Raw genomic sequence first — 8,565 nt, 5'->3', positions numbered from 1 at the left:
AGAACATCACTGCTAGAGGCTACAATTGAAGTCCATCATATTGAAGAGCATTGTCAAAGTTCTAGAAGACATGAAAGGCATGAAAGAAGTCATATTGAAGAGAAACCCTATGAACATAATCAATGTGGTAAAGCCTTTGCACGTTACAGTCATCTCCAAATACATAAGAGCACACATACTGGCCAGAAACCTTATGAAGGGGATTATAGTTACATGATTGGATGAATCTCAGAAGAGACTCTGCACTTTGGACTTTTAACATTTTTGAGACTGCTATAGATGATGGGGACTTTTTAAAAGTTGGACCTCATGTATTTTTCGTTATGCTATGTTTAAATATGGTCCCCATATATTCCTGTACTCCAACAAGTTTTTGGGGGCCAGGGAGTGGAATGTGGGAGTTTGAATATGCTTGTCACAGGGAGTGGCTCTATTCAGAGGTGCAACCTTGTTGGAGGAAGTGGATCACTCTGGTGGTAGGCTTTGACGCTCCACCCAGTGCAGAACAGACCCTCCTGGTAGCCCCCTGAAAGACAGTCTCTTCCTGGCTGCTTTTGGATCAAAATGCAGAACTCTCAGCTCCTTGTCTGCCTGCATGTTGCCATGCTTCCTGCTATGATGAAAATGGACTAAACCTCTGAAATTATAAGCCAGCCCCAATTAAAGGGTTGCTTTTATTAAAGGTCATGATGTCTATTCCTAGCAATGGAAATGCTAAGACAGAAACCCTGTGAGTGTATTTAATATGGTGAAGCCTTTGTACAATTCTGTAGGCTTCATCATCATGAAAGAATGTGTACTGGAGAGAAACCTTTTTAATGTATTCACTATGGTTAAAAGAAGGGATGACTTTGACAGATACAGTTCTCATTCTGTCTGTTTAGAAGGTGAGCATCACACAGGAGTTTATGACAAGCTCATTCTTGGGCACTGTCTACATCTGTTAAATTAGAGGTTTTGCTCTCAGCAATGTGAAATCTGTATCACTCAGGAAACAAGGCCAGGTCATTTTCTCACGATTTTGGATTGTGGAATTACAGAGTTTCCTGTTCATTTAATCCCAAAGAAGTTGTCTAGCTTCTCTTTAAGGAAAACTATGCTGTGCAGTGGTGGTACATGCCTTTAATCCCAGCACTTGGGAGGCAGAGACAGGCAGATTTCTGAGTTCGAGGCCAGCCTGGTCTACAGAGTGAGTTCCAGGACAGCCAGAGTTACACAGAAAAACCCTGTGTGGAAAAAAACAAACAAAAAAAAAAAAAAAAAACAAAAAAAAAAAAAACAAAAAAAAAAAAAAACCAAAAAAAAGAAGAAAAGAAAAGAAAACTAAGGTTTAAATAACTATATAAAAAATAGAAATACATATTTAATGTTATACAGTATTGCTACATTAATTTTACATGAAACATATACAACGTGATACATCAAAATGTTAAATGTCTAAACCCATTCTCCAAAGCAAAAATAAAAGGGTCACCATCTAAGTAAGGCTGGTTATTTGATCAGAATCAAATGAAGATGAGTCACCTGTCCAAAAAAAAATACCAAAAACCCACTAATCTTGGGAAATTAGGCAAGAACTTAATAATAGAAGTAACTAGAAAAGGTCCAAATGTTTGGATAGAAGAAATACACATCTAAACAACCCACTGATCAAAGAATCCTCCATAACAAGCTGGGTCACATTATGACAGAAATCATAGCACTTCAAAATGTGTAGGATGTCAGTCTGTCCTTAATAATCTGGCTTCTGATTGGAGCTGAAGCCTTCCCTATAGGAAGGAGTTCACACCAGGTACTGAGGTCCTCGTCAAAGACCCATGCTGGAAGGTCAGAGTCACTAGGGCAGAAGCTCCCTGTCTTCAGTACTGCTCTCCTGCTGTGAAGAAACATCACAATTAAGGTAACTTATAAAAGAAAACTTTTAGTTGGGGCCTTGCTCACAGCTTCAGAAGCTTGGTCAATGATCATTATATCCAGGAATGCTGGGCCAAGCAGGCATGGTGCTGAAGCAGTACCTGATCCACAGGCAGAGAGGTGTGGGCTTTTAAAGCCTCATAGCCCACCAGTGACACAGCTCCTCCAACAAAGCCATACCTCCTAATCATTCCTAAAGAGTCCATAAACTAGGAACCAAAGCATTCGAATATATTTGTTTATAGAGGCCATTTGCATCCAAAACAACACATTAGTATTGTTGTTTTGATAAATAAATATATTGTCAGAATGCCTCATAAATATTTACATTCATACCCACAGACAAGTGCAGTATTCAGCCTTGACCAAAAAAGCCTCTCTTTGCAGCAAATACTGGTTAAAGCAGAGATACATGGCTAAAGGTACTAAAAATTAGTGACTGTTGACAGTTCAGCATTAAACAAGATGCTCATAAGATCCCTAGGCTCAGGGAACATCTCAAAAAAAAAAAAAATGAACAGAAAGAATCTTTAAGAGGGAATGGAATGAAAGAGGTCCATAAAACAGCATACTATGGCTGAGACATAAACTCAGGAAAAGCTGCAGTTGCCTGCACAAGATAAAAACCAATAAAAAGTCCATCACAGATGAGGAGGGTCCAGGGGAGAAAGCAGCAGATGATGGGTTGTTGGGTGACAGGTGGCCATTTGTCTTCAGTGGCATAGCCCCAAGCCCACTCCAGTGGCCCTGATGAAAGTCAGTGGGCCATAAGGGCCGAGTATGTTCAGAATCCATTGTAAGCATGAATAAAATCATCCAAGAATTAATTTTAACAAAGAATGTTTGAAAATAAAAAAAAAAATACAGAAAGAAAAAAATATTCCGAGTGCATCGTAGAGCCTGAAATGTCGAGGGTAAGAAACAAAAGGCTGAGATTTGGTGATCTAAGTCTTTAAATGCTCTCCGACTTTCCATTTTCAGCATTTTCTACTTTTGAAGAAGTAGAAAAATAAGTTCCGCAAGATCCAGACTTCCATATCTCTGTGCTAATTTCAGAAACCAGCGTGAGTTTTCAGTCTTTCTGAGCATGCATTTGCAACTGTGCACACGCCCTAATCTCCAGAGGCCTTTGTTAACTTTTCCTCTTATGTATTTTTTTTTTTTTATGCTAAAGTCAGATTACACTTCTCAGCACCACTCTATGGCAGAAAGTAAAACCCACACGATGGGTGGTTCTGCCGACTCACCCTTCCAGAAACAGGCAGGCACAAGCCCCTGGGCCAACAGACAAAACCAGTTGCTCGGCAGGTCTCCATCTCGCCGCACCCACGCAGCTAGAAATATCTGTTCAGCATCCACATTATCACTCTGGCCTCACAACAGGATTGGCTAAGTACAAAATTACACGGGCAATATGTTTACAAGGTTTGAATAGAACCTGAAAGTTGGGAGCTCTAGATTCTGGAGCAAGTAGGTCATTGCCGCCGCAGTCTACTACTAAAAAGCTTTATTCTAGGGATAAACAGTTTTGAGAAGACAATGCATTCACTATTTAGTGTTGGAACTCATCAATTAACGTATCTGAAGGAGTATGTGTACATTAGTAGAAATTATTCAAATTTATTCCTCACATAAACTGAGTTGAGTTATCTGTGAATATGAGCTACAAAGACCTAACTAAAAACAGCTGATTAACATATTATCCGTATGACAGAATTCTCAACCCCATTAAATATTTAAGAGCCTTGAAATTCTCTTCCTTTCTTTTACAACACTTAATATGATAGTGGTCCATTTATCCAGCTTCACTAAGGAAAACAGAAATTTCTCTATTGAAAATATTGATTTATTTTAGAATATCCTACTTACTTAAAGTGTGTTCAAACCAGTGCTCTTGAGAAATCAAGAGCTAGATGTCCTCCATTCAGGGTAATCAATCAATTTCCTTGAGGATGAAGGAAAGACTGAAGAAACCTTATCCCCCTGGGTACCTAGGTTTCCATGGCAGCAGCCAGCTCTCCTCTAGTCAGGACAGGAAAGTCAGAAAACAAAACAAGTCAAATAGACCAAGAGAAAGTGGGGGGGGGGGGGGAAGAGAGGTGAGGAGGCAAAGAGAGAAGAAAGGAAAAAAGAAAAAGGTGAAGGAAAAGAGTAAGAAAAGAGAAAGAAAGAGAGAGAGAGAGAGAGAGAGAGAGAGAGAGAGAGAGAAAGAAAGAAAGAAAGAAAGAAAGAAAGAAAGAAAGAAAGAAAGAAAGAAAGGAAGAAAGAAAGAAGAGAAAGAAGGAAACTAGCCATTTTATGAGCTTTTGAAGCCGGGCAGTGGTGGTGCAAGCCTTTAATCCCTGAAGAGGCAGGTGGATCTCAGAGTTTGAGGCCAGCCTGGTCTATAGAGTAATTTACAGACAGAAAAGCCTACCCAGAAAAACTCTGGTATATACTGCCCTGCCCCCCCACCCCCCCACACACACATACACAAGAAAACTCAGTATCATAAGTAAATGTTGTATTTACTTATTTATTTGGGATTTTTGAGACAAGGTCTTGCTATATGCCCCTGACTGGTCTGGAAAGTGTGATTCAGACCAGGATGGCCTCAAATTTGTAGTAATAACCCTCCTGCCACTGCCTCCTGAGGTCTAGAACTACAGGAATTGTATGGCCACAACTGACTTGCAAATACCTCCCATTTACAGAAGAAACTATGAGTATTTCTCTCTCGTAGGACTTTGATAATTAGTGAGCACTATCATAAAATGATTTTAAAGGATGTTAAATTGGTTTGAAGGAATGGCTGAGTATTCATTAAATGAACCTGTGTGTTTTTCATTTAACAGAACAAAACAAAACCAGTCAGAGCTTTTGAGGGAAGGCATGTACTCAGCTGAAGTTGATGACAGCTTGCCAAGCCAGAAGGATGCCTGAAGAGAAGCGAGAACAGATAGTTAATCCAATTAACTGGGGATTGCCAAATGGACAGAATATCCACGCCCCTTTTGCAATGTGTGAGCATCAGGAACCACCCTTTGTTGAAAGCTCCTGAGCATCCTCCAGATCGCTCTCCACCCTCATCTGCTTCCTCATTCTCAGCTTCAGGATTACAACAGGTGTGTTGCTGCTGCTGCTGTGGCGGCGGCGGCGGCGGCGGCTGCGGCTGCGGCTGCGGCTGCTGCTTTCTCTATCATTGATTGTGGCTTACTCCTTTCTCTGTAAAAACTGCTCATATTTTGTAAACTGCCATTGGAAATCACTAATACGTTCATCTGGATCAAATTGCTGGTAGGATTGCAAGCTGGTGTAACCACTCTGGAAATCAGTCTGGCAGTTCCTCAGAAAATTGGACATAGTACTACCAGATATACCACTCCTGGGCATATAACCAAAAGATTCTCTAACATATAACAAGGACACATGCTCCACTATGTTCATAGCTGCCTTATTTATAATAGCCAGAAGCCGGCAAGAACCCAGATGTCCCTCAACAGAGGAATGGATACAGAAAATGTGGTACATTTACACAATGGAGTACTACTCAGCTATTAAAAACAATGGATTTATGAAATTCTTGGACAAATGGATGGAACTAGAAAATATCATCCTGAGTGAGGTAACCCAACCACAAAAGAACACACATGGTATGCACTCACTGATAAGTGGATATTAGCCCAAAAGCTCAGAATACCCAAGATACAATTCACAGACCACATGAAGTTCAAGAGAAGGAAGACCAAAGTGTAGATGTTTCAGTACTTCTTAGAAGGGGGAGCAAAATACTCAAGGGAGCACATATGGAGACAAAGTGTAGAGCAGAGACTGAAGGAAAGGCCATCCAGAGACTGCTCCACCTGGGGATCCATCCCATATATAGTCACCAAACTCAGACACTATTGTGGATGCCAAGAAGTGCATGCTGACAGGAGCCTGATATAGCTGTTTCCTGAGAGGCTTTTTTAGAGCCTGGCAAATACAGAGGTGGATGCTTGCAGCTAACCTTTGTACTGAGCATGAGGTCTCCAATGGAAGAGTTAGAGAAAGGACTGAAGGAGCTGAAGGTATTTGCAACCCCATAGGAAGAACAACAATATCAACCAACCAGACACCACCACCCCTATGAGCTCCCAGGGACTAAACCACCAACCAAACAGTACACATGGAGGGACCCATGGCTCCAGCTGCATATGTAGCAGAGGATGGCCTTATAGGGCATCAATGGGAAGAGAGGCCCTTGGTCCTGTGAAGGCTTGATGCCTCACTGTAGGGAAATTCAAGGGCAGGGAGGTGGGAGTGAGTGGGTAGGGAAGTATCCTCATAGAAGCAGGGGAAGAGGGAATGGGATGGGGGTTTCTGGGGCCGAGGGGAATGGGGGGAAGGGGATAACATTTGAAATGGAAATAAATAAAATATCCAATAAAAAAGAAAGAGAACTAAAATAATTAAGGTAATTATCTTCCAAAATAAATAATATTTATTTCAGTACTTAAATATGTGGAATTACATTGTCAAATATTCACTGATATGTAACTTCAGCCCTTGAATATAGAGAAGCCACCAAGTGCTATCCGTGCACTGGAATATTATTTAAGTCAGCCTATAATTACATTTTATTACTTTGCTCGCCACTTACTTGCCTTTTTTTTTTTTACTAAAGTCTATTACCACAATAACTACACTCATGAAGAAAAAGTATTTCAGAAGGAAAATAAAACACCTGTTTACACCAAAACCTAGACAAAGAGCAACTCAGATATATTTAATACTGGATATTATTCTTGTGACTCATCATTTTTACAAGCTGGCTGAATTTCATGTCTCAAATAGTTATACCTGAGGGTTGCCAGGCATTTTAGCATCAGAACCATGTAAGTAATTTGGCTAATGTGGCATTACAGTACCTTCTCTATAATTCCCTTTTCAGGCATTCACAAACTTAAATCTTCCTGGCAACAATTTATCATTATAGATAGTATCTGTGAGGTACTAAGAATCATATTTCATTTTGTAACATCTTTAAAACAGGAATAGATGTGTCAAATATAAACCATCTGAAGCAGTATAGAAATTAAAGAATATGTTTCCCAGAGAGAAGCATGTAGCTTGGTATAAGCATATCCCAAAGTTGGCTTTTGGCCTGAACAGATCTGAGTCTTTGTGTATATCCTTCTACTAAGGTAAGGGCTTAAGGTGAAATTTTTCCACAGGTTTAGCAGGGTATGCAGGTTTGCGGCAGCATTTCACTGGGCTCTCGGGGGAGGTATATTAGAGTATTAGAATGTAGCCTATGTGCAAGACAGTAAGATCTTCTTCCTTCCCCCAAAGAGCTTGAACTCTGTCTCCAAGTAACAACACAGAGATTCTAATGAAAATAAGCTTGCCTAAGGAAGATTATTGTCCAAAGATTATTAAAGGTACCACCCATAGCTAGGTGTGGTAGCACTCACGTATAATCCCAGCACTTAGGAGCCCAAGGCAGAAAGAGTTTAAGGTCAAGTTACATAGTGAGATCTGCCTCATGATTAGAGCTGGTCTGAGACACCTAAAAGGGAGTGGTTAGGTTTTGACAGATATCGGTGACCATTTCTTTGATCACTTCTCACAGTCTTTGCTCCTATCAAGGCCTTACAGGTTTTACGGAACCCCATACTTACCTTTATCATGGCTCTGAACAATCTTGATAATAGAAAGCTTATTTAGTTTACCAATAGTGTTAAATTATTGGAGAGAAGGCTCTCTAGAATGTAGCCGCCATTAATAATATAGAAGGGAGAATGATGGGAGGGGGAGAGAAAGGGAAGGAGTGGGGAGGGAAGAAGGGAAGTACGGATCCCCGACTCTGTCCAAGAACTTCTGGTGCTTTCTGGCACTTCAGTTGTCTAATGCATCTGCATGTCTTTGAATTAGCTTTTAGCTCCACCCTTGATTATATCCTACCTCAGTTTGATTCATGACCTTTTGAACAGCCAGTATCTGGTAGAACCTTATAAGCCAGGTCACTTATGTTCTCTACCCAAAAAGGGTAACATAAATATTATCATTCTTGGCTGTAATTGCTGTTAACATCATAGTCATTATGAGATATGCCATAGTCTTATCCAACCCCATAACAAACTAGATGACAATTCAGGGGTCATTAGTACCTGCTTTCCATTTAGTTTGCTGTGTTCACATAGCTGCTCTGCAACTGCTTGGTGCTTTGTTTTACATTGGTTTTCCTACCCATTGTAAGGTGCCACTGTGACTGAATAACATTTCAGTCAATATTTATTTTTCTTTGCCTCTTTTTCACCAAACTTAACTTCTTCTTGCTTTCTTGTGCTTCAAGTCAGGTACTCCACCCCATTAAGAAGTTGTCCTTGGGGGCTGGAGAGATGGCTTATCGGTTAAGAGCTCTGACTACTCTTCCAGAGGTCCTGAGTTCAATACCTGGAAACCACATGGTGGCTCACAACCATCTGTAATGGGATCCAATCCACTCTTCTGGTGTGTCTGAAGACAGATACAGTGTATTCATAAAAATAAAATAAACAAAACTTTATTTTTTAAAAAATAGAAATTGTCCTTGAAATATAATTTATCTCCAAATTCCTAGTCCTATGTTATGCTGCTGGCTTCTCTTAGATTTCCCTGTAGCTCTATATTTCTATCTCCATGTGTCTT

This window comes from Mus musculus, chromosome 14 (assembly GCF_000001635.26).
Source record: "Mus musculus strain C57BL/6J chromosome 14, GRCm38.p6 C57BL/6J".
NCBI classification, from domain to species: domain Eukaryota; kingdom Metazoa; phylum Chordata; class Mammalia; order Rodentia; family Muridae; genus Mus; species Mus musculus.
The sequence above is the reverse complement of the archived record's forward strand: the minus strand, read 5'-3'. Positions refer to the sequence as shown.